This window comes from Macrotis lagotis, chromosome X (assembly GCF_037893015.1).
Source record: "Macrotis lagotis isolate mMagLag1 chromosome X, bilby.v1.9.chrom.fasta, whole genome shotgun sequence".
NCBI lineage: Eukaryota > Metazoa > Chordata > Mammalia > Peramelemorphia > Peramelidae > Macrotis > Macrotis lagotis.
Genome location: NC_133666.1, coordinates 208,108,247 through 208,132,976, shown reverse-complemented (window position 1 = coordinate 208,132,976; position 24,730 = coordinate 208,108,247). Strand labels below are relative to the sequence as shown.

At 35.8% G+C, this 24,730-nt stretch overlaps 1 protein-coding gene across 2 annotated transcripts in view; it reads right to left on the bottom strand.

The window, feature by feature from the left end:
- The window catches only part of MEGF10 (multiple EGF like domains 10), a 165,245-nt gene extending 141,003 nt beyond the window's left edge, over positions 1–24,242 (bottom strand). For both annotated transcript variants that reach the window (XM_074199623.1, XM_074199624.1), the window contains exon 1: positions 23,813–24,242. The gene's annotated coding sequence lies outside the window, so the exon portion shown is untranslated. The remainder of the gene's footprint in view (positions 1–23,812) is intronic.
- Positions 24,243–24,730: the final 488 nt, after the last annotated feature.

Below are 24,730 nucleotides of genomic sequence, written 5' to 3'. Positions count from 1 at the left end.
ACAAAACTATTCATAGCAACTTTTTTCATGGTGGCAAAGAATTGGAAATTGAAGGGGATACCCATCAATTGGGGAATGGTCGAACAAATTATAGTATATGAATGTGATGGAACATTATTGCTCTATAAGAAATCATGAAGGATCAACTTCAGAAAAGTCTGGAAAGATTTTCATGAATGGTTCTGAGTGAAATGAGCAGAACAGAAGAACATTATATACACTAACAACAACAACAATGGGTGATGATCAACTATGATGAACTTGTTCAATTCAGTAGAAAATTAATCAAAGACAATTCTAAAAGACTTGTGATGGCAAATACCATCCATATCCAGAAAGAGAACAGTAGAGTTTAAATGCAGACCAAAGCTTACTATCTTCAATTTTTAAAAGTTGTCTTATATGTATCATGAAGTTTTAAAATTTTTTTTAGGTTTTCTCTATAATTTTGTTTCTTCCATTTGGATGATTCTTCTTTCACAACATGATCAATATGGATCTATATTTAGCATAATTACACATGTAGAGCTATATTAGATTGCTTTCTGATTGGGGGAAGGGAGAGGTAGGGAGAAATGGAGAAAAATATAAAACTCAAAACCTTGCAAAAAAATGATTGGTGAAAACTACTGTTACATGTTGTTGGAAAAACAAATAAAAATATTTCTAAATTTGTTTTCCATTTCATATAATTAAAATTAGTTATTTATCTAGGTAATTGATTCTATGCCCTGATTAAGGATTCTTCCTTTATTAAGGTATGAACTTTAATAGTCAAGAGGCAAATACATTTTGTAAATTGTAAAAGAAGCTGGTTTAAATTTGTTATATTGCTATCTAGTTTTTATCAAATTAGGACATTCTTCCCCCAAGTAATTTATGTTGTTGAATTTATTGTGATATATAAAAAGTTCAAGAGACATAGTTTCTGAATTATTAATTTTTTATTAATCCTCTTATTGATAATACTAGCATATTATTAATAAAAGGATAGTCATTTGGCCATTTCCCTTAGACCAAAGCCCCTCATGGAAACCAGTTAATGGTTTTATGCCCTTAGAAGAATGGGTGGCAGAAATCAACTCTGATTAGCCAATAACTGACTCTGATAGGCCAATAACTGATAGAATGAAAATTCTTACAAGAGGTAGATCTATTCTAATTAGGAAATGAAGTATGTGACTTTGATCACTTAGTTATGTTCAAAGTGAATTATCTGAATCCCTATCACCCATCTGAGAAAAGGATCCACATCCACATTCAAGCCTGTCAGAGTAAAACACAGAGAGTCAGAATCCATCAATTCATCTAATTTCATTTTTTGAACAGATCTGAGTTCTTCCTTTCAGTATCAGCACTGTACTCCCAAGTTTGCCTAAATAACCTAAAAGGGTTGATCTCTAAACAAAGAAATAAAAAAAGGGAAGACCCTTCATCCTAATTCAATAATTATTTATTAAATTCAACAGAGAAATAATTTTTCTCATCAAACACTGAAAGTATTAATTGCTCTTCATACTTACCTTTTTCTTCAATATTTGCCATTATCATATGAGCTCTTTAAGGGCTGATTCGATGCTTTTGTCTTCTTTCTATGCTCAGTGCTTATCAGAGTGGTTGGAATAGAATAAAATTTTAATAAAAGGTGTGTTGACAGACTGCCTGAGAATTTAGAACTTTGTATCCTCCAAATGAATTATGATTTTCTCTGGATCTAGGTAACTTTATTGATGTGAGACTAAATCTGTAAATTCAGTTAGAGAATATTGTCATTTTTATTATAAACTTATGGTTCAAAAATAAGCACTGAAAATCCTTCCAAATACTTGTCATTCTTTATTTCTTTGAGAAATATTCTAAACTATATTTTTTCTCCAACTTTTTAATATTGCCTAAAATGCTTGGTTATTTTTATTATGTTATGGTTTATAAAGAATGAATCTAGCATCTCTGCTTTTTAATTTATAATTTCTCTATACCCTCTCACTAGGTAGTTAAGTGCTGTAGTGGCCAGAAATCAGGAAGAGTTATTTTCCTGAGTTTGCATGTGGCTTCAGACACCTATTTTGTGTGACCTGGGCAAATTATTAACTTTCTTTTTATCAGTTTCCTCATTATGTAAAATGATCTAGAGAAGGAAATGGCAAACCACTCCAGTAGTTTTGCCAAAAAAACAGCAAATATATTGATGAAGAATCAGACACGACTGAAAAAATGATTGAGCAACACCCTCTCACATGGCCTCTTTCTATAAAATATGAAGTTCTACTCTGTGGCTCCATCATGGAAAAAAAAATTCTTGGCTTCTCAAAGATTATAGCATAGTTTAACTCTCTAACTCTTTCTATGTAACTGGGGAGAATTTAACTTTGGCCCCATCAGTGGACTAAAGTCTGTTTTCCTGAAAACCAATATAACTAAGTACAGAAAGGCACATTGCCAATAGGGTGGCCACTTGGAGAAAATGTTTTGGCAATGACAATATGTGAATCAAATAAAAATACAAAATTACCTTCAATCTTACAAGGCCTTATATTTCTTCAGTTACAGTGACAAAGTAGAGAGAGAAAAGATAGAGGATGACAAAGATCACAAATTTCAGTTTGATTATTAGTACTTTTAAATATGAGATCTGTCTAATTTTATAATTCTTTTATAGTCAATTTTATAATTCATGGATAAAAACCAGGCCCCTAATCCATTTTTTAGTTAGAACTTACTCCATGAAATACTGAGATAATACCATGGAAATATGTAACTAAAAACTGAAAGGACTTGCCTTGTTGGAATATAAAAAAAAATGTTGTAAGGATGTCTCTAAAAAATCTAAGTGTGAAAAATGTCAAAGTCCTCTTTCTTTGAAAAACAGAATACATGTTTGATTATTTTTCTGATGGCAAAAGTAAATCCCGTATTACGACAGGATTGCACAGACGTCCATCCTGGAGAGGAGAATCTCGTATCTCGTGTTTATGGCATCTAGGGTCCAGACGGCCTGAGTTAAGATAAAGCATTCCACTCTCCATGGGGGCCTTTTTTGTCTACATGACAATTCTTACCCCCCAAAGAGGAGCCCATTGACTATGTGACAGGAGGCAGACATCCTGACATCAGGGAAGAAAACTGAAACATATGCTATGATTTCATTGGCTGATGCTAATCTTCCTATGGACTTACATCTAACTCCTATAAAAATGTTTCTTAAGATTCTTAATTGGACTTCAGTTTTTTAACTGTCTCCCATTCTTGAACAATTTTTTCATAAGCCTGGAGGACTTTCAATAAATACTTAGGTTAGCCTAATTTCTGTTCATCTTTATTAAGGTCAAACTCTGAAAGGTTTTTTCCAATTAACGTAGCAAGCAGTAGGTGGTGGTCACTAAATGTCCCACTCTGTAATGACTGAAAGGATAAATTTTGGAGAGATTGTGTTAAAGCTGTATCAGGAAAGATTGGACACTAAGCTAGCAGGGGTGGTCCTTCAAATTACTTTAAAGGGAATAATTGCAACTTGCTGAGCATGGTAGAACTCTTGCAGTCTCTCACTGGAGGAATGGAAGAGAGACTTGATGTCCTTCCTTCAACTTCAATAAAAATGATGAATACTTGTACAAAGCAGCTACAGCAGAGGCTTGGAAATGAGTCCTGTCTTTGGTCCCTATCCCCCTTTTTTACCTTTGTGTTTCCTTTTCTTGAATATAGAGGACCAAATAGCAATCTCATGAATTTGAGAGATTGAGAGTACTTGGATCCCTTAGTTAGAGATGATTGGCATCAGGGAATTTCCGCATCAAAGGAGAATGAACACAATCCCTTTGTCTGCATTATCAGGAAAATATAAACCATGATGAAAATAGCATAAAGTCACAGCAGAAATGAACTGCCAATTAAATAATTATATGATTACATTATATTTGATATTTTAATCTTAAACTTCTGGGAAGGTCTAATAGTTGAACATAGATGTTGTCAATGTTCACATGTGAACCTTTTTTATTTAGCATTTCTTTTGTGTAAAGAAAATTAAGGGGGACAGCTATGTGGCACAGTGGATAGAGCACCAGTCCTAGAGTCAAGAGGACCTGAGTTCAAATTTGACCTCAGACACTTAAAAATTGCCTAGCTGTGTGAACTTGGGCAAATCACTCTTAACCCCTTTGCCTTAAATAAAACTTTTTTAAAAATTAAAAGGTCATATACAAAATATAATGAGTATCTTTCTATTCATCTCTTCTGAGGAGTCATTAGGTAAGCCTAAGCTTTAAGTGATTTCTTTCCTATCAGGACGGTACCCTACCTGGATTTCTGAAGTAGGAGTATATAGAGCCAGAGAGTGCAAGAAAGATATTAACTCTTCTCTTTACAGCCTAGGCTGTCCTAGGACTGAACCTGTTCTGACCATGGGTCAGGAGAAGTATTCCTTACTTGAGAAGTAGAAAAGGTGAATACACCAGCTCCTCTGGGCTAAGTGAGTTGTTACACTAGTTGAAAGGGAGAAGGAAATTGCAGTTAAATGATAGCATGTCAAAAATATTTCTTAGTGAAGCAGAGTGTATTTCATTATTTACCCAAAGACAACATAAAACATCATTTCATTAACTGTTTGGTGATAATATATTGAAGTACTATTGTTTAATATTTGTAAAAAGGTTAGCATAAAAATTATTAGCTTTGTGTATCACTGGTATTTACTGATGGTGGAGAGAAATTACATGAAGAAACTGACAAAGTTCTCCAAATTAAATCAAACTATATCTAAATACTTGGGGGCTTTAATTGAAAAGATGGAGAAAAGGTGAGAATGGGAAGAAATATATGAGGAAAACTTGGTTCAAGAGGAAGGAAATGAGATATTTGAAATCTACAGAAGTTAGGTGCCTTTTTATTATGAATACTTTTTTTTTTAGATTTTTTTCAAGGCAAATGGGGTTAAGTGGCTTGCCCAAGGCCATACAGCTAGGTAATTATTAAGTGTCTGACTGAGGTCAGATTTGAACTCAGGTACTCCTGACTCTAGGGCTGGTGCTCTATTTACTGCTCCACCTAGCCACCCCGAATATTTTTTTTTGAGAAAAGAAATGGTAGATGTTGAATAAGTCAAGTACCAAATATTATAGCAAAAAGTGAAATAGATTATATTTTAACAGTTAGGAAAAGACTTATCATTGATATGAGTTATCCATCTCTGTATAAGTCAACTTGTCAGTGCTGAGACCAGAATTAGTAAATAAGAACAAGAAAGAATAAGAATGAGAAAAAATTAAAACAACTCTATCCTGAACAAAACAAGTTAATTACAAAGAAAAATATTGGAAACTGAAAACAAAATTGATTCACAACAAGGAAAAACAGACAAGTTCAAACAGTACATTAGTCAGCAGATATTTGACTTATTATTCAAATGAAGAGTTATGAATACCAAAAACAACATTGCTAGTTCTAGTTAGAGACAGTTTTTTTTAAAAAAAGGAATATGCTAGATTATCCTTAGGGAATTGTAAAGCCTTTCTAATGACAAGATTCCCATAAAACAAAGGATCATATTTTACTGCTAACCAGCAAGACAGTTTATAAAATAGTCTCTGAAGAATTAAAAATGAAATATCACACAGAGAGCAACCAAAAAATGTATATAGTGGGTGTCAATAGACCATAACATATAACCAATTTAAAATTCTTAACAAGAGGAATAAAAATTATTATCAAGGAATTGCATGATAGGGAGAAAAGATGGGCTAGATATGTAGGGAGATAAAAGAAAGACAGGTGGACAGTTAGACTCTTACAATATCTGGAGAAAGTAAGTGAGGTATCCAGCATATAATATGGCCTCCTTGGAGTGAATTTATGGGAAGATAACACTAAGGACTGCACTGGATTTGAAAACCATGCATTGTTGAAGAAAAGGTAAATTCTTTAATGTTCCCATATGGAAGATGCCATAAGTCCTTAAGCTCTAAATTCTCTTCTAATTTGTTTAGCTTTCTTAAATTTGTCTAAAATTCTTAAGTTATTAAATTTGTCCAATTCTGCAAAACAACAAAATTTCCTCTGAATATTATGCTACTGTCTTTGTGTTTTGAAAATTCAGAAAACTTTTTCTTTATTAATTTCGATGCTATGTCAATACAAATAAGTTTGTTTTATTCTCTCGCTAACATGAATTGTTATTTTTCCTTTAGATGATCACCTGGCAGGATGTTATAGTAGATAGAAAGCCAGGTAGGAAGACCATGGTTCAAATACTACCTCAAACACATACTAGCTCTGTGCCCTGATCAAGTAATATAACCTCTCAAAACTCTTGGCAACTTGCTAAAACTATATGTGGCTGAGAAGGTGTTGCCTTGTATTAGTTAAGTTTCTAGTAGGTGGAACCAAGATGTTGAAGTAAAAACTAGGGGATTCACCCAGTCTCTCCCTCAAACCACTCCAAATATCTTTAAATAATGACTAGACAAATTCTAGAGTGGCACAACACACAAAAAAGATGGAGTGAAACAATTTTCCAACCCAAGACAACTTGGAAGATCAACAGAAGGGTTCTGCTGTGCCAGGGTGAGGAACGAGCCCAGAGCAGCTTGAGCCATACCAAAGTGAAGCAGCTCCAGCTATCCAGGGATAGGAAGCCAGGCAACTGGGTCAGTGGCAGTGGTAGTGGTTTTCAGACCTCTCAGCCCAGAGAGTGCCATGATCAACTTGAAGGTCAGCGGGAAAACTCTATTGCACTGGGGTGAGATTGAAGCACAGTCTAGCACAGACTATATATAGCATAGTAGACAGGTCTCATCAGAGCAGACCTGACCTCAGTAGACCAAGAGCAAGTCTGGGGAGGCACTAAATTGGCAGCAGAAGAAGCTGCTTCAACCTATAGATGGTAAGGGGGTTGGAAGAAGATTACAGGGGTTTCTTTGCTCTCCCTGAGGCAGGACTCTGCTGCTTTGCCCATACTCAGATTTGGGTCACAGTCTGGGACTCTGGTACCAGAAAAAGGAGTAGAGGCACAACAGAACTTACTGCCATAGCAGAGCAGGGACTCTCATAGTTCCAGGGCAAAAAGGAGTACTTGTGGTCACCCACAGACCAGAGCACAGACAAGGAGAATAGTTATAACCTCTTGGAAGAATCTGAAAGCAGCTGAAAAAAAAAACCTCAAAAACTTGGAATGGGGCAAATAGGTGGTGTAGTAGATAGAGCACCTCAGGAGAACCTGAGTTCAAATCTGACCTCAGACACTTAATACTTAGTTGTGTGACTTTGGGCAAGTCACTTAACCCTGTTGAGTCGTAAAAATCAAAAGCAAAACAAAAAATACAAAAACTTGGAACAGTGTGTCCTCCACCCTAGAAGCAGAGCCTCACCTTAACAAAAAAAGTTAAAATCATGGCATAGGCTGAGGAAATGAGCAAACAGCAGAAGAAAAAAAATACTATTATACATAATTACATATAGTCAAATGGAAGATCAAAATACACACCCAGAAAAAAAAAGATAAAAAAGTCAAAGCTTCTCCAAAAAATATGAATTGGGCTCAGGTATGGAAGAGCTCAAAAAGGATTTTGAAAATCACAAAAGGGAGGTAAAGGAAAATTTGGAAGAGAAAGGAGAGGAATGTGCAGCTTGATGAAGAAGATACAAAAAAAAAATCAAAGAAAAGAACATCTTAAAAACCAGACTGGATCAAATGGGAAAAAAGATCCAAAAAGCCAATGAGGAGAAGAATGTCTTAAAAAGCAGAATTGGTCAAATGGAAAAGGAGATACAAAAGCTCATTGAAGAAAATATTCCTTAAAATATAGAATGGAACAAAAGGAAACACTGATGACTTTGGAGAAATCAAGAAACAATAAAACAAAATCAAAAGAATGAAAAAACTAGAAGGAAATTTGAAATATCTCATTGGAAAAAGATCTGATCTGGAAAACAGTTGAAGGAAATTTAATTTTAAAATTATTGGACTATCTGAAAGCCATGACCAAAAAAGAGCCTAAGTTATAATTTTTTTCAGAATTATCAAGTAAAACTGCTCTGATATACTAGAAGCAGAGGGTAAATTGGAAATTTTTTAAAAATCTACAAGTCATCTCCTGAAAGAGATCCCAAAATAAAAACTCCCAGGAATACTATGGGCAAATTTCAGAGCTCTCAAGTCAAAGAGAAAATAATGCAAGCAGCCAGAAAGAAGCAATTCAATAACTGTGGAGCCACAGTCAGGATAACACAAGATGTAGCAGCTTCTATATTAAGAGATTGTAAGGCTTGTAATATGATATTCTGGAAGGCAAAAGAGCTTGAATTACAACCAAGAATCAACTACCCAGAAAAATTGGATGTGCTCTTTCAGGAGAAAAGATAAACAGTCAATGAAATAGGGGACTTTCAAACTTTCCTAATGAAAAAAAAAGAACTGAATAGAAAATATGACCTTCAAATATGAGACTCAAGTGAAACATAAAAAAAGGTAAACAGGAAAGGCAAATTATAAGGGACTTAATGATGTTGAATTGCTTATATTCTGCATAGGAAGATGATACTGACAAATGAACTTTTTCATTTATTAGGATAGTTAGAAGGAACATATATAGAAAAGGCACAGGTGGAGTTGAATTGGAAGGGATAATATAATAAAAAGGGACAATATAAAAAAATTCAAGGATGAGAGAAGAATGTACTGGGAGAAAAAGAAATGGGAAGTAGAATGGGGTAGATTAATTCACATAAAAGACAAAAAAAATGCTTTTGTAATGGAGTAGAGGGGCAGCTAGGTGGCGTAGTGGATAGAGCACTGGCCCTGGAGTCAGGAGTAATGGAGTAGAATAGAAGTGTCTTACTCTCATCAAAATTAATTGAGAGACTGGGCGGCTAGGTGGTGTAATGGATAAAGCACTGGCCCTGGAGTCAAGAGTACCAGGGTTCAAATATGGTCTGAGACACTTAACAATTACCTAGCTTTGTGGCCTTGGGCAAGTTTGGCTTGCAAAAACCTTAAAAAAAAAAAAAGAATTGGCTCAGAGAGGGATTAACACACACAGAATTGGGTGTAGAAATCTCTTACAGTGGAGGAAATAAATGAGAGAAGGGGTGGGGAGATAGGTGACAAAAGGGAGAGAAGACTGTGGGAGGGGTAGTCAAATGCAAAATACTTTTGGGAAGGATATGAGTGAAAGGAGAGAGAATAGAATAAATGGAGGGAAATACAGTTAGTAATAGCGACTGTGGGAAAAAATATTGAATCAAGTTTCTCTGATAAACATCTCATTTCTCAAACATAGAGAACTAAGTCAAATTTATAAAAAATAAGATTCATTCCCCAATTGATAAATGATTAGAACATATGAAAGGTTTCCAGATGAGGTTATCAATGTTATCTATTTAAATCATTTTTTAAAAAAATGTTCTCACTACTGACAGGAGAAACGTGGGTTGGAATAATTCTGATGTACTACCTTATACCTATTGGATTGGTTAATAGGACAGAAAGAGAAAAATGACAAATATTAGAAGGGATATAGGAAAAATGAGGCATCAGTGCACTATTGGAGGAATTGTGAAAGGATTCCAATAGTGCACTTTGGAACTATGCCCAAAGGGCTTAAAAAAAAAACCACCAAGCCTATTTGTCCTAGCAATGCCATTACCAGGTCTATATTCCAGAAGAGATGAAAGAAGGAAAAAGACCTTTATGTATAAGGATATTTATAGCAGCTCTTTTCTGGTGGCAGGGGTGGGGGTGGGGAATGATTGAATAAATTGTAGTATGCGATTAAGATGAAATACTGTTTTGTTATAAGAAATGTTGAATAAAATTCTCTCAATAAAAAACTTGCAGAAGCACATGCAACAGGAAACATTCTATATACTGTATGCAATATATACAAAAGCTGTTGAAGGAGAAATATCTTTCTGGTTTTTTAATATTAGGAAAATATCAATTGTGTTGATCTATAGTTTTTGAGGGCTTCCATAAGCCCCAGTCAGATATAAATTCCCTCCTGCTGTTCAATGTAACTTCATTGTTAAAAGTAAATTTGCCAAGATAAGCACAACCTCAACTCTTCCCTTTACCCTTATCTAGATTGACTGCCTCTTAGTCTACCAAAGTGGGTACCTGACACCCATCACATGGAGGAGTGAGATCCCTTTTAACCTGCTTTTCCCTGACTCTTCCCTGCACAGAAAAAGGGAAAGACTATAAAAGTTTGGCCTACATTCCCCTTTGTGAAGGACTCACTCACTTGAGTCTAAGCTCAGCCATTTCTTATGACTGTTTTTCTTTCTTTCCCTCAGTCTTTTTTACCTTGACCTTGTTTTTCAGCTTGTACTCAAGTAACTTATTGCCTTAGCAGAAAAAAGTTTAAACTGTGAACTTTGGAGACTTGTGAAATAAAAGATCCTGAGCTTCCAGACTTTCAAGGCTAGTTGTAGTTTTTTCACTTCCAAGACCCCTGTTGTGGTGGCACCACCTATTCCCCATCAACAAAGCAATGTTGTAGGATTATCAGCTGTGAATGATTTACCTTTTCTCAGCAATGCTGGGACCTAAGAGAACTCTGATGAACTCATGAAAAAGAATACTATCCATCCCAAAGACAGAGCTTATAGTGTCTGGATACAAATTGAAGCATACTTTTTTTTAGCTTTAATTTTCTTGAGGTCCCTTGTGGGGAGGGCATTAATGTTACTTTTACAACATGACCATGTGGTAATGCTTTTCATGACTACACATTTTTAACCTATATTAAATAACTTGTTTTCTCAATGAGGGGGATTGGGGTGGGAAGAAGGGAGAGAATTTGGAACTCAAGTTTTAAAAGTGAATGTTGAAACTTGTTTTTGCATATAACCAAGGAAAAATAAAATAAAATACAAAAAAAAAAATCCCCCTAAAATGAGTTCCCTTATCTGGGAATTTGTAATACCAATTCAATCTCAAGTTTAGTCTCAGCCATTCCTGAGAGCATGATTATTACCCCTACTTTGTTTTTGATTAACCTGATATGTCATAAATTTTGTTTCTGATTAACTTTCATTCTGTACATTTATTTTCTTTTTAAAATGTCTTTTTTGCATTTATCATGCCTTTCAAAGAATTAATTTTTATAGGTAAAATAGGAAGCATTTAGAGACCAGCTAAGCTTTCAGATTTCACAATCTAACACATAGAAAAGACTTGGTTCTAAGCTCAATATAAAGTTATATTGCAAGAGATTTCAGGATTAAAACTAGGGAAAACTTGTGATGGGAATAGAGCCTCCATATCTGCTTCTCTACTCCCCAGTTTCCTCCTTTTTTCCTCATTCTTGCTATTTATAAATCTCCTGCTTCCATCAAATAGCCCAGACATTCACTTCAGGAATGAACTTTTTCAATGAATTGTATTACAAAAGTAATCATGCTTAGTTACTTCCTAGATGCTTCCTACTTTGCAAAGAATCCTCCTTTTTTTGGTTGTTTTTGCAAGGCAACAGGGTTAAGTGACTTGCCCAAGGTCACACAGCTAAGTCATTATTAAGTGTCTGTGGCTGCATTTGAATTCAGGTCCTCCTAACTCCAGGGCCAATACTCTATTCACTACACCACCTAACCACCCTAGAATCTTCTTTTTTAAGAGTATGTGATACTTATATATATGTGTTCTCTTTTATTGTAATGTTCATCATACTTTGATTTCCTTTGAAATTTTGTTAATTTTTTTATTCTGTTCTTAGAATATTATCTATTGGTCTGCTTGTTTGTCAACTAGGGTTTTTTACTTTAATTTTCTTGATAACTTTTAGTTTTTCCACCTTTTAGTTATAATCTGTATCATGTAATCTCTAGATCCTTCCTCCTCTTGAATTGTATAGGCCCCAGAGTCCCTGCAGTCCTGTCTCAATCTATTTGTTTGAAGGAAATAGAATTCACTGGACAACTGCCTTCCCTGGGTAAACTCTAGAATCCAATTCAGAATCTTCAGCTTCTGCTTCTATTGGGGTGAGGGAGGCAAAGATAGTTATTACTGCCCTGGGTTTATAACTGAGACCAATTGAATTTTCAGGTCTAAAAAGCTATCTCTCTGCCAAGACAGTTTCAGCCTGATTCTACCCTCAGCCCTTTTCCTTTCCTTCAAATTGTTGGGTAGAATCAGCATCTGCCACTTGTGTTATTGTTGAAGGAGAATTAGTAGCAAAATATTTGTCTAGCCTGTCCTGTAATATTAAGGAACTATTTATCTGTGCTTGACTGGAAATTTCTCTGGGTCTCTGACTTTCTCCCCATTATTCTCAGTCCTTTCCCCCCATACTCCTCCACCTGTCTGGTTCCTAGACTTCCAAGATAGATTCCTAACTCCAGGAAGATCTAGATGGGTCACTCCTTGACCCCCCACCACCACCACCACACACACTCCTCCCTGCATTGGAGGTGGTCTAGGCTTCCTATAAAGGATCTGCCTATGGGGCAGCTAGATGGAACAGTGGACAGAGCCTTGGCTCTGGAATCAGAAGGACCTGAGTTCAAATCTAACCTCAGACACTTAAGAATTGCCTAGCTGTGTGACCTTGAGCAAGTCATTTAACCCCATTGTCTTGCCAAAAAAAAAGAATCTGCCTACCCTCTTGTACATGTTGGAGCCATGTTGCTCTAAGCCCAGACACCATGGCTGTTTCTCTTTCCTCCTTCTTAGCTTTCCTTGATGTTCTTGCCAGCCTAGCTTATGGCCATTTCTTTGCTTAACCTCACTACTTCTATTGAAGCTTACTATTGGGGCAGCTAGGTGGCGCAGTGGACAAAACACCAGCCCTGGAGTCAGGAGTACCTGGGTTCAAATCCGACACTTAATAATTACCTAGCTGTGTGGCCTTGGGCAAGCCACTTAACCCCATTTGCCTTGCAAAAACCTAAAAAAAAAAAAAAAGAAACTTACTATCTTACTATTTCTCCAAAGAACTTAACCTGTGAATTTTTTATAGTAGCCTTGTGAACTTTTGCAGTAACCTGTGAATTAAAATTTAAGTCTTTTTCTTATCCTCCTGAGTCATCACTAATGAAAGAATTCACATCAATCCTTAAGTCCCCTTCCTCAAGCCATTTTTCCAACTTCATTCAGTTAGAATCATTATAGCTACAGGAATCCCTAGGCTTGGAAAAGGCCCTTGGCAAAAAATGCAACTTAATTTGTGTATAATATCATGGGTGAGTGTAGTAGTGGTTGGAGTTTGGAGTGGTGTGTGAGTATGGTTAAGAATCATAAATCTCCAGTGTTAATTCATAAGATTTTCTCTTTCTCTAGTACTGATCTATATTATCATATGGATATTCTACATTTGGCATAGAGTTCCCTTTTTGGGTGAAAACTAAAAGAAGATTGCAAAGAGCACTAGTTTACTTTTTTGTTGGTCATATGAGATTGTCTTTCCCTTTAAGGAATTCCAAGAGATTATTCATAAGCACTGCTCCTGAACTGCTTGAGTTATTTGGCAATTTTACATCAATTCAAAGAAAGAGAAAATAAGTCCAGAGAGTAAAAGTGATTTGGCAGAGGAATAAAGAAGTGTGAAAAGAACCTTGCAAAATAATTCTTTTTTCAGCGTTTTGGGATTGACTAGCCTAAGGAATCTGTGGTTATATCTATTAATGAAACATAGGCTAAAGTCATTGTAATCTGTACCATAACTTAGAATACTTTTGCTCTTATGTTAAGAACTTTAGCCCAGATTTTACAAGACCAGTTGAGAGAGTATGGGAATATCAGGGCCTAGAGTGCCTACATCCCAGATCATGACTAGTTTGTGTTAGGAAATCTGTTTGCATTTTATTTTCTGAGTGCAGAGAGGATTTATGGTATCTACCTCAATATTTCCCCATCTTGACCTAGTAGTAAATAGAGAACAGGAGCCAGAGTGAAAAAGGGTCATTCATATGCAACAAATCTGAGCAGATTTGTACAGGACCCTAGAAATCATAGAATCCTAAAGTTGGAAGGGATGTCAGAGAAGGACTAGCCAAGAGGAGTCAAACACTTCTCCCAAAACACTCCTCCCAGGCAACAACACTCCCAGTGTACAGGAACAAGATTAAAAAACAATTGAATATAGACAATGTTAAGACATTTTCTAAATAAATTTAGTCTTCTTTAGTCAGATAGGAATCTGACATGTCTGCTTGAATACTTCTAGTGATAGACCAGAGATGTTGAACACTTGGCCTGTAGCCGCATGCTCCACCTCCAAGTACAGACTGAACCAGATTAAAATGTAACTGGGAGAATGTTTTATAAAACAAATAAAAATGCAATAAGATATAGATAATATAACATGTAAAACTAAACCAATATGTTGATCATAGGGATCTATAAAGATGAATTTGCAGCCCCATTTCTATTTGAGTTTGATACCACTGTGATTTGAGAGTTCATTACTTTTCAGATTCAACTCATTTTATTTTTGCATAGCTGTAATTGATTGAAAAATTCTTCCTTGTACAATTCTGAACTCTCCCTTCTGTAACTTCTATGCATTGTTGCTAATTCTATCCCCTTGACCAAAGGAGGGCAAATCTAATCCTTGAATATTTAAAAAGACATCTATAATGTCCCTATAATTTTCTTGTCTATCCCAAATACAAGTCAGTTCTCCTAATTGATCAACATGGTCATGGTTTTAAGTCCCTTCACCAACCTACATAACCTTCTTTGAATTCATCTCAGTTCATCAATATTCCTCCAATCCTAGAATTGAATTCAAAATTTCAAAAATATGTTCTGATCAATGGAAAGCACAAATACACATATACATATTGTACTAGTTTTTTGGGAGTTGTTTAATAACAGTGGTTACCTATTACCTGCAGGATCAAATAGAAAGTACTCTGCCATTTAAAGCTTTACCACCTGATATTTTTCCAGGTTATTTTACACTTATGCTATAATTCAGTGACAATGGACTGCTTGCTTTTCCTTCCACACAATGCTCCATCTTCCCACTCCATGTCTGGATCACTTACCTTCCTTACTTAAAGACTTCCTTCATCTACTGGTTACCCAGGCTTCCTTAAACTCTTAGCTCAAATCCCACCTTTCTTGAGAGAATTTTTCTTTCTCCTTACCACTATCCTCATCTCACTGATGGATAGGTAGGTAGTATAGTGGGGATAGAACTTCAGGTCTAGAGTCAGTAAGACCTGGGTTCAAATTTGATCTCAGACACTGATTACCTGTGTGATCCTCAGCAAGTTACTTAACCCTATTTATCTCAGTTTCCTCAACTGAAAAGTGAGCTGGAGAAGAAAATGGCAATCTACTCCAGTATTTATGTTAAGAAAATCCAAAATGGCGGTCCCAAATGAACTGTAAGACTTCTTCCCCAATCCTTAGGCATTAGATTTTCTTAAAAAGTGACAAAATTCCTAGTAAGAGATTACTTGGGCTTCCCTAATACAATTTCTTGGTCACCTGAAAGTATAAAAAGCCCTAGACACAGGCAGAGCCCCTCAATCTTAATGGATTTCTGAATACTGTGCTAGTCATGATGCCCTTTGCTATATTTTTCTCTGATGTGCAGACAAGTTAGAATGTCATCCCTGCAACTCTAAGAGAGGGCAGCAAGTTAGGGAGTAAATTTTCTTTCTTTCTTCTTCTTCTTCATCAGTCATGAGCTATTCACCCAGAAGCAGACATTGTATCCAAAAGTAAGCAGATACACCTACCATCTAGTGAGAAAAAGGATTATTTTACTATTATATTAGCTATTATATATATTACTATTATATTTAACCAATTGTTAAATTATGATCCAGGCTTTTCTGCTTTATTTCCTCATTTAAGGTCCAACCCTAATTAAAAACCACAGTCTCTGAAGGATATGAATAATTGATGAGATTGTCCTAGTCTTCAAGGAAGATGCTCTTTAATCTTGGGTAGGACCTCACCCAATTAGGAGACATTACTTCTGTTTAAACTGTAAATATAGAATACAGTCTGAGTGCATTCTGTTTAAACTATAAATACAGAATACAGTCTGGGTACATTCTTTCTCCTGAGGAGAGGAGCTCTTGCCTTAGTATCCCTCCATTAGAGTTTAGGGTGACCCAGTTCATGAAAAGAAAATGAACCAGAGTGGTCCTGATGGAGATATTTTCCCCATCCAGTTTTCTAAAGGAATCTGAGTCTAATGGTCAGTTTTCAGCAAGAGGAGCTGAAGTTTTCTAGCCTACCTTCTCATTAAATATTTACCAATCAGGGTTGATATTTCACTTGTCAGGAGTATTCCCTTTTAAAAAACTATTTAAGGCATTCATTATCTCTATTGGTTGTCTTTGATTGTCATTGACCAGAAATTTGTTAATTGCCAAATAGCCTAATAAATAAGTTGATTATTAATTACCCAGAAACTTCATTAATAACACTAGACAAACACAGTTGCAGAAAGGCAGCATTTAAGGAAGGAAATAGCTTCAAGACCTGAAGAAGATCAGAAGAGACAGCAATCAGACCAAAAGAGACCCAGCCATAGAGTCAAGGAAGACATAATCCTGGTGGTTCAGAATTGAAGTAAACTCAAAAAGTCCAACTAAAGTATCTGCCCAGGATAGATTTAAGACAAGGCATGAAGATGACATGGCATGAGTTGTTCTGAATACATTTATTCCTTATTTTTGAATCTTTATATTAGTATATTGTAAGTCTATAACCAATATTTCCATGAATGCTGCATTTATTTGAATGAGAGTAGGCTCCAAGTGAATATTTTTAGCCACTATGCCTTTGTTTGGGGCTAATTGTTTCTACTGACTAGCTTAAAGTTAAATATACTAGTGGAAGCCCATGAACTATATTAAGACTACAATCCCATGGAGTATCTTTGAACTTGTGATTAGCAAATACCTATCTCATTCTATCTCACCTCCAAGTCAGTGCTCTAAAATTTAGTTTTAGAGAAGTTGCTGAACTACATTAGTAAAAGGAGTTCCCCATACAATAGCTACAAAATCATAGATCCATTTCATATTCCTTTAATTTATATGAGAATATTTGGAAGGATCTTATATCTAGTTAAGAGTCTTTGTTGGAGAAATATCATGAATCAGAGGTAGAACCAACATGATGGAATGGCAGGAAGCAATATAGCAAACTCTCTTCTTCCCCTTTCCCCGCAAATCTCCTCTAAACAGATACAGAAAACATATATATACAGAATCTTGAGGAAAAAAAATCATGAAAAAGTCACAATGAGTCATTTCTCGAACATAAGTCAGCATAGAGGGATAGGCATAGAGATCTTTGGACCTTGAGGACAATGTCTAGCAATAGACAGAATACAAGGGCATTGTAAAGAGAATGAGTGCTAAATGGCAGTTTTATTGTCCCCTACCTAGGTCCAAGTCACAGACTCCGGGCAAACTGAGAAAGTGACTTTTTCTCTCAAGGTGTAATTCAAATTTAAGATAAGGTAAGAAGTGGTAGCAGGCCCTAGGTAGGAGCAAGTTCAGAAGCAAATAGAAGTAGTATTTCTCAGGGTCCAGGAGGAAAAGAGGGTCTCAATCCCAGCTTCTAATTCCATCTGAAGAATAATCAGTCAATGAATCCCAGACCAAATGGGATCCAGCAATTCTGTTACTCTGAATGAACATAGCTTACCTACTGATACAGACAGCAGTCTACTATTGCTCAGACTAAAACCAAGATCAGAAACTTATATAGAGGAGGGAAAATCAGACTTTGTCCTGGGATCACTGAAAGCTTTCAGGTGCCCATCCTGAGTTGACTCTGAGATTCTGGGATGGATGCCCAAGAAAACAGCAAAGGACTTGCTCAGACCTTACCTCTAGAAATCCATAGATCTCAGTCCTAATATTAAGCCCAAAGTCAGGAAATAGGCTAGAAGAATGAGCAGAGAAAAGAATCCCACCATAAAGCATTATTAAGAAGAAAGGGACACTAAAGACATAAACCCTGAAGAAGAGAATATCTACAACATATCCATAAGTAAAGTTCAAAAGGAAAACATAATTAGGGAACACAAAATGAAATGGAATTCCTGAAGATGAATCAAGAGATAATTTTTTTAATAAATGCAATGAGAGTGATAGAGGAAAGATTTGAAATATGGAATTATTGTCCCCCTTTTTTTACAGTTTTTTTACAGTCCCCTATATTTACAGTTTAAACAGAATTCCATATATTCTATGGAATAAAGAATTGGAAAGGGGGCAGCTAGATGGCACAGTGGATACAGCACCAGCACTGGAGTCAGGAGTACCTGAGTTCAAATCCCACCTCAGACACTTAATAATTACCTAGCTGTGTGGCCTTAGGCAAGCCACTTAACCCCATTGCCTTGCAAAAAAAAAAAACCTAATAAATAAATAAATAAATAAAATAATTGGAAAGAGAATCAATAGTTTGGCAAAAGAGATATGAAATCTTGCTTAAATAACACACCTGAAACTTAGACTGTACCAATCCAATTATTCCATGAGAAAATATGAAATATTGAAATAATATCAAAAGACTGAATTAAATAGAAGATGTAAAATGTTTCATAGTTAAAACAACTGATCTAGAAAAGAGTTTATGGAGGAAAAAATAAAGAATCACTGAACTACCTAAAAGCCATGACTAAAAAAAAAAGACTAGACATTGTATTTCAAGAACTCTTAAAAGAAAACTACTTAGATCTCTAAGAACCAGAGGGCAATGTAGAAATAAAAATAATCCACAAGTCATTCCAAAAAGAAACCCCAAAATAAAAATTCCTAGGAACCAAAATTTTTTTGCTTCCAAGAATCAAAATGCAGAACTTCCAAGTCAAGAACAAATATCACAAACTGAGAAAGAATTCAGGTACCAAGGAGCAACAGTCAGGATCACACATGACTTAGTAGGCACTACTATTAAAGAACAGAGAGATTGGAATACAATATTCCAGAAGACAAGAGACAATAAAATTCAGTGAAACTAAGTAAGATCTTTTGGGGATAGGGTGGATTTTTAATGAAATTGAGTATTTCCAAGAATTCCTGATGAAAAGAGAAGAGTTGGATAGAATCATATATAGGAATTAAGAGAAGTATATTTTTTAGAAACTAAACATGAGTAAACAATGATAAAAGACTATACAAAGATGAATTACTTATATTCTAACATTGAGATGGAGTGCATTTGTTTCCTCTGAACCTTTTCATAATAAGTAGTCCTAGGAGGAATTTATTTATGCAAGTCCTGAAAGCAGTTATATCTTAAGAAAAAATTGAAAAAAGAAAGAAAGATGAATACAGTGGGGATGGAGGAAAGAAGAAAAAGGTTAGGTAAAATTATCTCACATAATCAGGGTCTGCAACTAATCAAACAAGGAGGAAGACATGGGAGGTAGGAACAGGTGACACTTGAATCTTACTCTCATCTAAACTAATCAAAGAAGGGAAGAAAATACAAACTGATAAGTAAAAAAATACATTTTTTCACTCAACAGAAAAATAAAAGGGAAAGAGAAGGGAGAAAGAGAAATGAGAAGAGTAAATTAAAGGAGGTATTAGTCCTAAGCTAAACTAATTCTAAGTATACACAAAAAAAAAGTTAAGCTCTTTTTAAAGTAGCAAAAAAAAAAGAACCTGAAAGGATGCCCCTAAATTGGAAAGTAGCTAAAAAAAGTTCTATTATTGAGTTATTCATTCTTCATTTTCTTTTTTTTAAGGTTTTTGCAAAGCAAATGGGCTTAAGCTTGCCCAAGACCACACAGGTAGGTAATTTTTAAGTGTCTGAGGTGGGATTTCAACTCAGGTACTCCTGACTCCAGTGCCGGTGCTCTATCCACTGTGCTACCTAGATGCCCCCTCATCCTTCATTTTCAGAGGGAACTAATGAAAATCAGTATATTGGGGTAAAATGGTGGATGATGGGTGATGGGTGGTGTCATGATTTGCTCATGGATTTAAATGAAGCAGAATTGTGCAAAATTGTCAACCTCCCTCTTTCTTTCAGAGTCATCAAAGTCCAGTGACAGGATAAAAGTCAACACAACTAATGATGCAGTGGATGACCTTGTGTCTTCCAAGTCTGATCAAGCTTTAAAGCACTCTATAGCACTTGTTTCAGCTACTTTCATGGCCATTGGAACAAATTGTTCTCATCTGTTCATTTTTCAGCATGACTGGCAAAGGGAAAACTATCTCCTTAACATACTGATAAGTTTGAGAAACATCAGTTGCCATAGTTTAACTCTCCTGCCAAAATGGTTTTATTCAGGTTTGGTTCATGCTACCACTTCTTGGAGCACAAGTGTGGATGAAGAGTCCTAAAAAGAGCTTGGGAAGCCCTCTCACCTGAGGTGTTAGTCTTCCCTGAATATCCCATTAAAAACTATATATAAATATGATAGAAGACTATTTTGCTGTAAAAAATGAGGAAGGAAATAGTTTCACAGAAACCTTAGAAGACTTACATGAACTGATGATGCAGAGTGACTTGGTAAAATGATACATGTAATGACAACAATTTGGTAAAGACAAAAGACAAAATTAGGGACTCTGATCAGTATAATGACCAATCACAATTCCAAAGGACTTTACCTCCTGATAGAGAGGTGAAGGACTCATAATGGAGAATGAGACACTCATATATATTTTTAACATAGACAATGAGGAAATTTGTTTTGCTTAACTATATATTTGTAATGTTGTTGTCATCATCATCATCAATTGCCAGATTAGGGTGGGAAGGAGAAAAGGCAGTTTTGCTGATTGAAAAAAATAAGTAATTTTTAAAAGCATTTTTGATGAACAAGGAAATTAATAAAAGTACTTTTTTATTTTCAAAGAAAAGAAAAAATGATTGAATCATTCTATTGAATGATTCTTCCATTGATGAAGATAAACTGAGTGACTTAACTATTAATCTACCTTTAATGAAGTTGACCACATAGTAATATTGGTAAATGATAATTCCACAGAATTGCTTTTTCCCCAAATGAACTTATGCCAGGTTAAATTTATAATACATTGAGAATATAAGTAGCTTACATAGGAAAGATATTGATCTCCTTTCTCCCATTCCTCTTTCTTTTTTGACATGCATCTAATACCAATGCTTCTATTTCCTTAGGACTACCAAGCTCAGATGGACTTCAGGCTGAAGCTGAATGGAATGTCAGCCAATCCCACACAATGGGCCCTTTTGTCCAGCTATCACATGAGCAGTGTTGTGTTTCAACTATTGTCACTTCAATCCAAGACAGAGAAGCATATATTCACACAAACCAGCTATTCTAAATTATTTCCTATAGGTCATTTAAATCAATTTTCAAAACTCTTCTCTCCATTTGAAGTCAGTCCATTTAAGCAGAGTACTTGAACCCAAACATTTGTCTCCACTTGTCTACTTACTCCTGAGGAAGAAAAAGAAAAAAGAAAGCACAGAAGGGAAGACAAAAGTAAATGTTCCATATTTTAAATCTCACTGACCCACTATAAAGAAGTTTGAAGAGTTAATTCATAGGCAATTACAACAAAAATATTTTGAGATTATAAAAGGTAATAGAGAATTTTTAAAAAAAGCAAAATTCACATATAGTCTATATAACTAACTTTCACAAGTTTTCTCCACTCAAATTTCATATATTAACTACTAAATGGAAATAAAGTACAAAGAACACTGTATTAGGAATCAGCATACCTAAATTCTAGTCCCAACTTTGGTCAAATCACTTCTCAATCTCTCACTTTCCTCATCCCTAAAGTGAACTGTTTAGATCAGATGATCTCTAAGATTTTATCCAGATTCTAGGCATATAGTCCAAGCCATTAGCAAATTGTATAATTGAATTTGTTTTTTTCTTTCTGCTCCAGTTGTTATCCTTTTGGTGCACAGTCAAATCATCAAATGTTAGCAGCAGAAAAGATAAGAAAGGAAGCAAAGCTGTAAAATCTGTATAATTGATAGTTGTTTGAATATTTGACATTGGCATTAAGAATCACATAACCAAAGGAAAAATAAATTTAAAATCAATTCATCAAACAATGTTCAATATATTGCTATGATTGCAAATCACTAAAACCCATGACCTGATATTCCTAAAAAGTACTATGAAAAAAATGGTTCAAAAGAATGCATGCAATTAAAAACCATTCTCCAATGGGATATTTTGTAAGGAAAAAAAATAAGGGGGAAGGGAAGAATATACTATAGACTCAAGACATAACTAGCCCTTGCAACTAAAAATCAAATTTTAGAGAGGATAGAACCTTGAGCACCCTGTTGAGAAATCCATGTAATAAATGCACTGTGGTAGGGAGAACTAAGAAGACTACAAAAAAAAAAAGATATTAAAGTCCAACATTGGAGCCACCAGTTAACCTGGTCTCATGTGTTGATTAAATGTGTGCCTCACTATCTCTGTAGTCTAAATTTATGCTGACTCTTTACAAAGATGCTTTGCATATCTGTGGGAGGGTATAACAAGTTTATGGAGGGAAAGTTTTAGTTGTTCTATATTTAGTTATTGTATTATGTTATCTTAATAAACACCTTTGCTTTGTTACAAAATTAAATTATTCAAGGAAAACTCTGAAGTCTGAGCTCACAGGCTATAATTTTAGGATTGCAGACCCATTAGGATACCTTAGAATCTGGAAGTAGATCACAGAGAATATAACATAAGAAATTAATGTAATATTACAACATTGCAAGGAAATGCAAATAAATAGATCAGAGAAATATACCAACCTGCATGAATGGATACAAAATATAAAATTGCAAAATGGAAAAATAATACTAAAAGCAACAAAACCTAACAAGAAGAAAGTACACTAAGGATATATAGTATCCTTCCTGTCATACATATTCTAGACTCCTCATTTACAGATGAAGTTAAATGATTTGTCTGGGTCTATGCATTCTACAAGTTAAAAGATACTCTTATCTTTTTTTCCAGAAAATGGAAACAAATAATACACATTTGGCTGCAGGATGGTATATTTGCTACAATGTTTTCTTCACAGGAATTCACTAAGACAGAAATTTAGAAGGGTTGGTTGTGTTCTACACCAGTGTGGGTCAGCGAGGAAATCATGGATTTTTAAAGTGTTGATGTGTTTAATGTGTTGACTCTGAAGAGTCATTTGAAGCTCCAAAATGTTGAGAAAGATAGACATAGACATAGAGACAGACAGATACAGGCAAAGACAGAGGGTAGAGCCAGAAAGTGGACACAGGGTTTTATTAAAAGGAGTTATTACGAAGAAATCATTGAAAATATTAAGCCAGTTTAGGACAGGTTTTTAAAAAGACCACAACCAACTATGGTAACATTCACAAAGAATCAAGTAAATTCACAAGAGGAATGGGAGACCCACAGGAATAAGCATCCTAGGATAACTGTGGTTAGATTTCAAGGCTGTTCTTGACAACCTTTCTAACTATTGCTAAAAATGTATTATTGCAGCCCACTACCAGCATATTCTTAATATATTGAGCTAATAGAGAAAGAAAAGGTTAAAACAATGCTAACTTTTCAAGAAGAAAAGGAAATTGATCCACAAAGATGTTAAGTAAGGAAAACACATTCTAATAGAATCAACCAGCACTTTCTTCTTCTTGTCCCTTTCCAAGTATTGGGGTATTATACATGATAAACAAATGCACGATTAAGGGAGTGGATTAGGATTCCGCTTCCAAAAGAAGCACTTTCGAAATTTTTAACTAAGCTCCAAATAATAACCAAAAACTTTCGAAGAAACAATTTAAACATACTCCTCCTCATCATCCCCTCCCCCAACCTGGTTTCCCACACAACATGGGGGCAGTTTCCCAATGATCCCATGTTTTTCTTTCCGGACATACCTCCAACTGCATCCACTTTGGCAAAGTTCCAGGGGCAAAGACTGCTAGGTCAAACCAGGATGAGTTTTACCAACTCCATAAACTTCCTACTAATTCCTTCTTGCGTATCTTCCCTCTTAGCCTCCAAGGCAAGTTCTGATCGGAAAAAAGTCGATTTATTCTATGACCAGCATCTTTGTTGACCAAAAAACATTTTGGGAATGCTCCATTTAAATAAAAAAGAAGGGAAGCGGCAGGGAGGCGCCTGCGGTTGGAAAGAGGAGAAGGAGAGAAGTAGGCAAAGTTCAAGGGGTTCCTTTCTTGCTCTCTTTTCTTGTCTCTCTCACATCTTCCTTTGTATAGTCAGAGATGCTAAGATGAGGAAGGAGCGGGTTACTTTGCTTGGTGTGGAGCAGTTTTGTCTGCAGCTGCTCCTGCAGTTGGGACAGTCCCTGAGGTTGTTGCTAAACAACCACAGCTCCTCCAACTCGCCCACCCCCCACCCCCCTCCTCGGGATTTCTACAAATAACAATCGTGAATCCCCTTTTCTCCCAGGCCTGGGGCACAAATTAGGAGTTACTACTGGCCCTTCCGAACTCTCCCTTAATACTCCAACTGAAAAGAGTGAATAGATCCATCCAAGATAGTCAAGCTTGGTGGGGGAGCAGAATTTGTGAACAATAAAGGTTGGCAGTGGTAAAGGGGGAGGGTACACTATGTCTGGGAACAAAGTGGCAGAAACAAGTAGCCTAGCTCTGACTGGTGAGCACAGGTGCTAGACAGACCGACGGGAGGGTGAGGGAGTTTAAGACTTGGACTTCACGCTCCATCAACAGGCTCAAGCTTGGGACACTGGACCCCGACCAACTCTGGATGTCTCCGCTGAAACAGCCGCCCAGCCGCGCCAGCTGCCAGCTGCTCGGGCTCCTGCGAAGGAA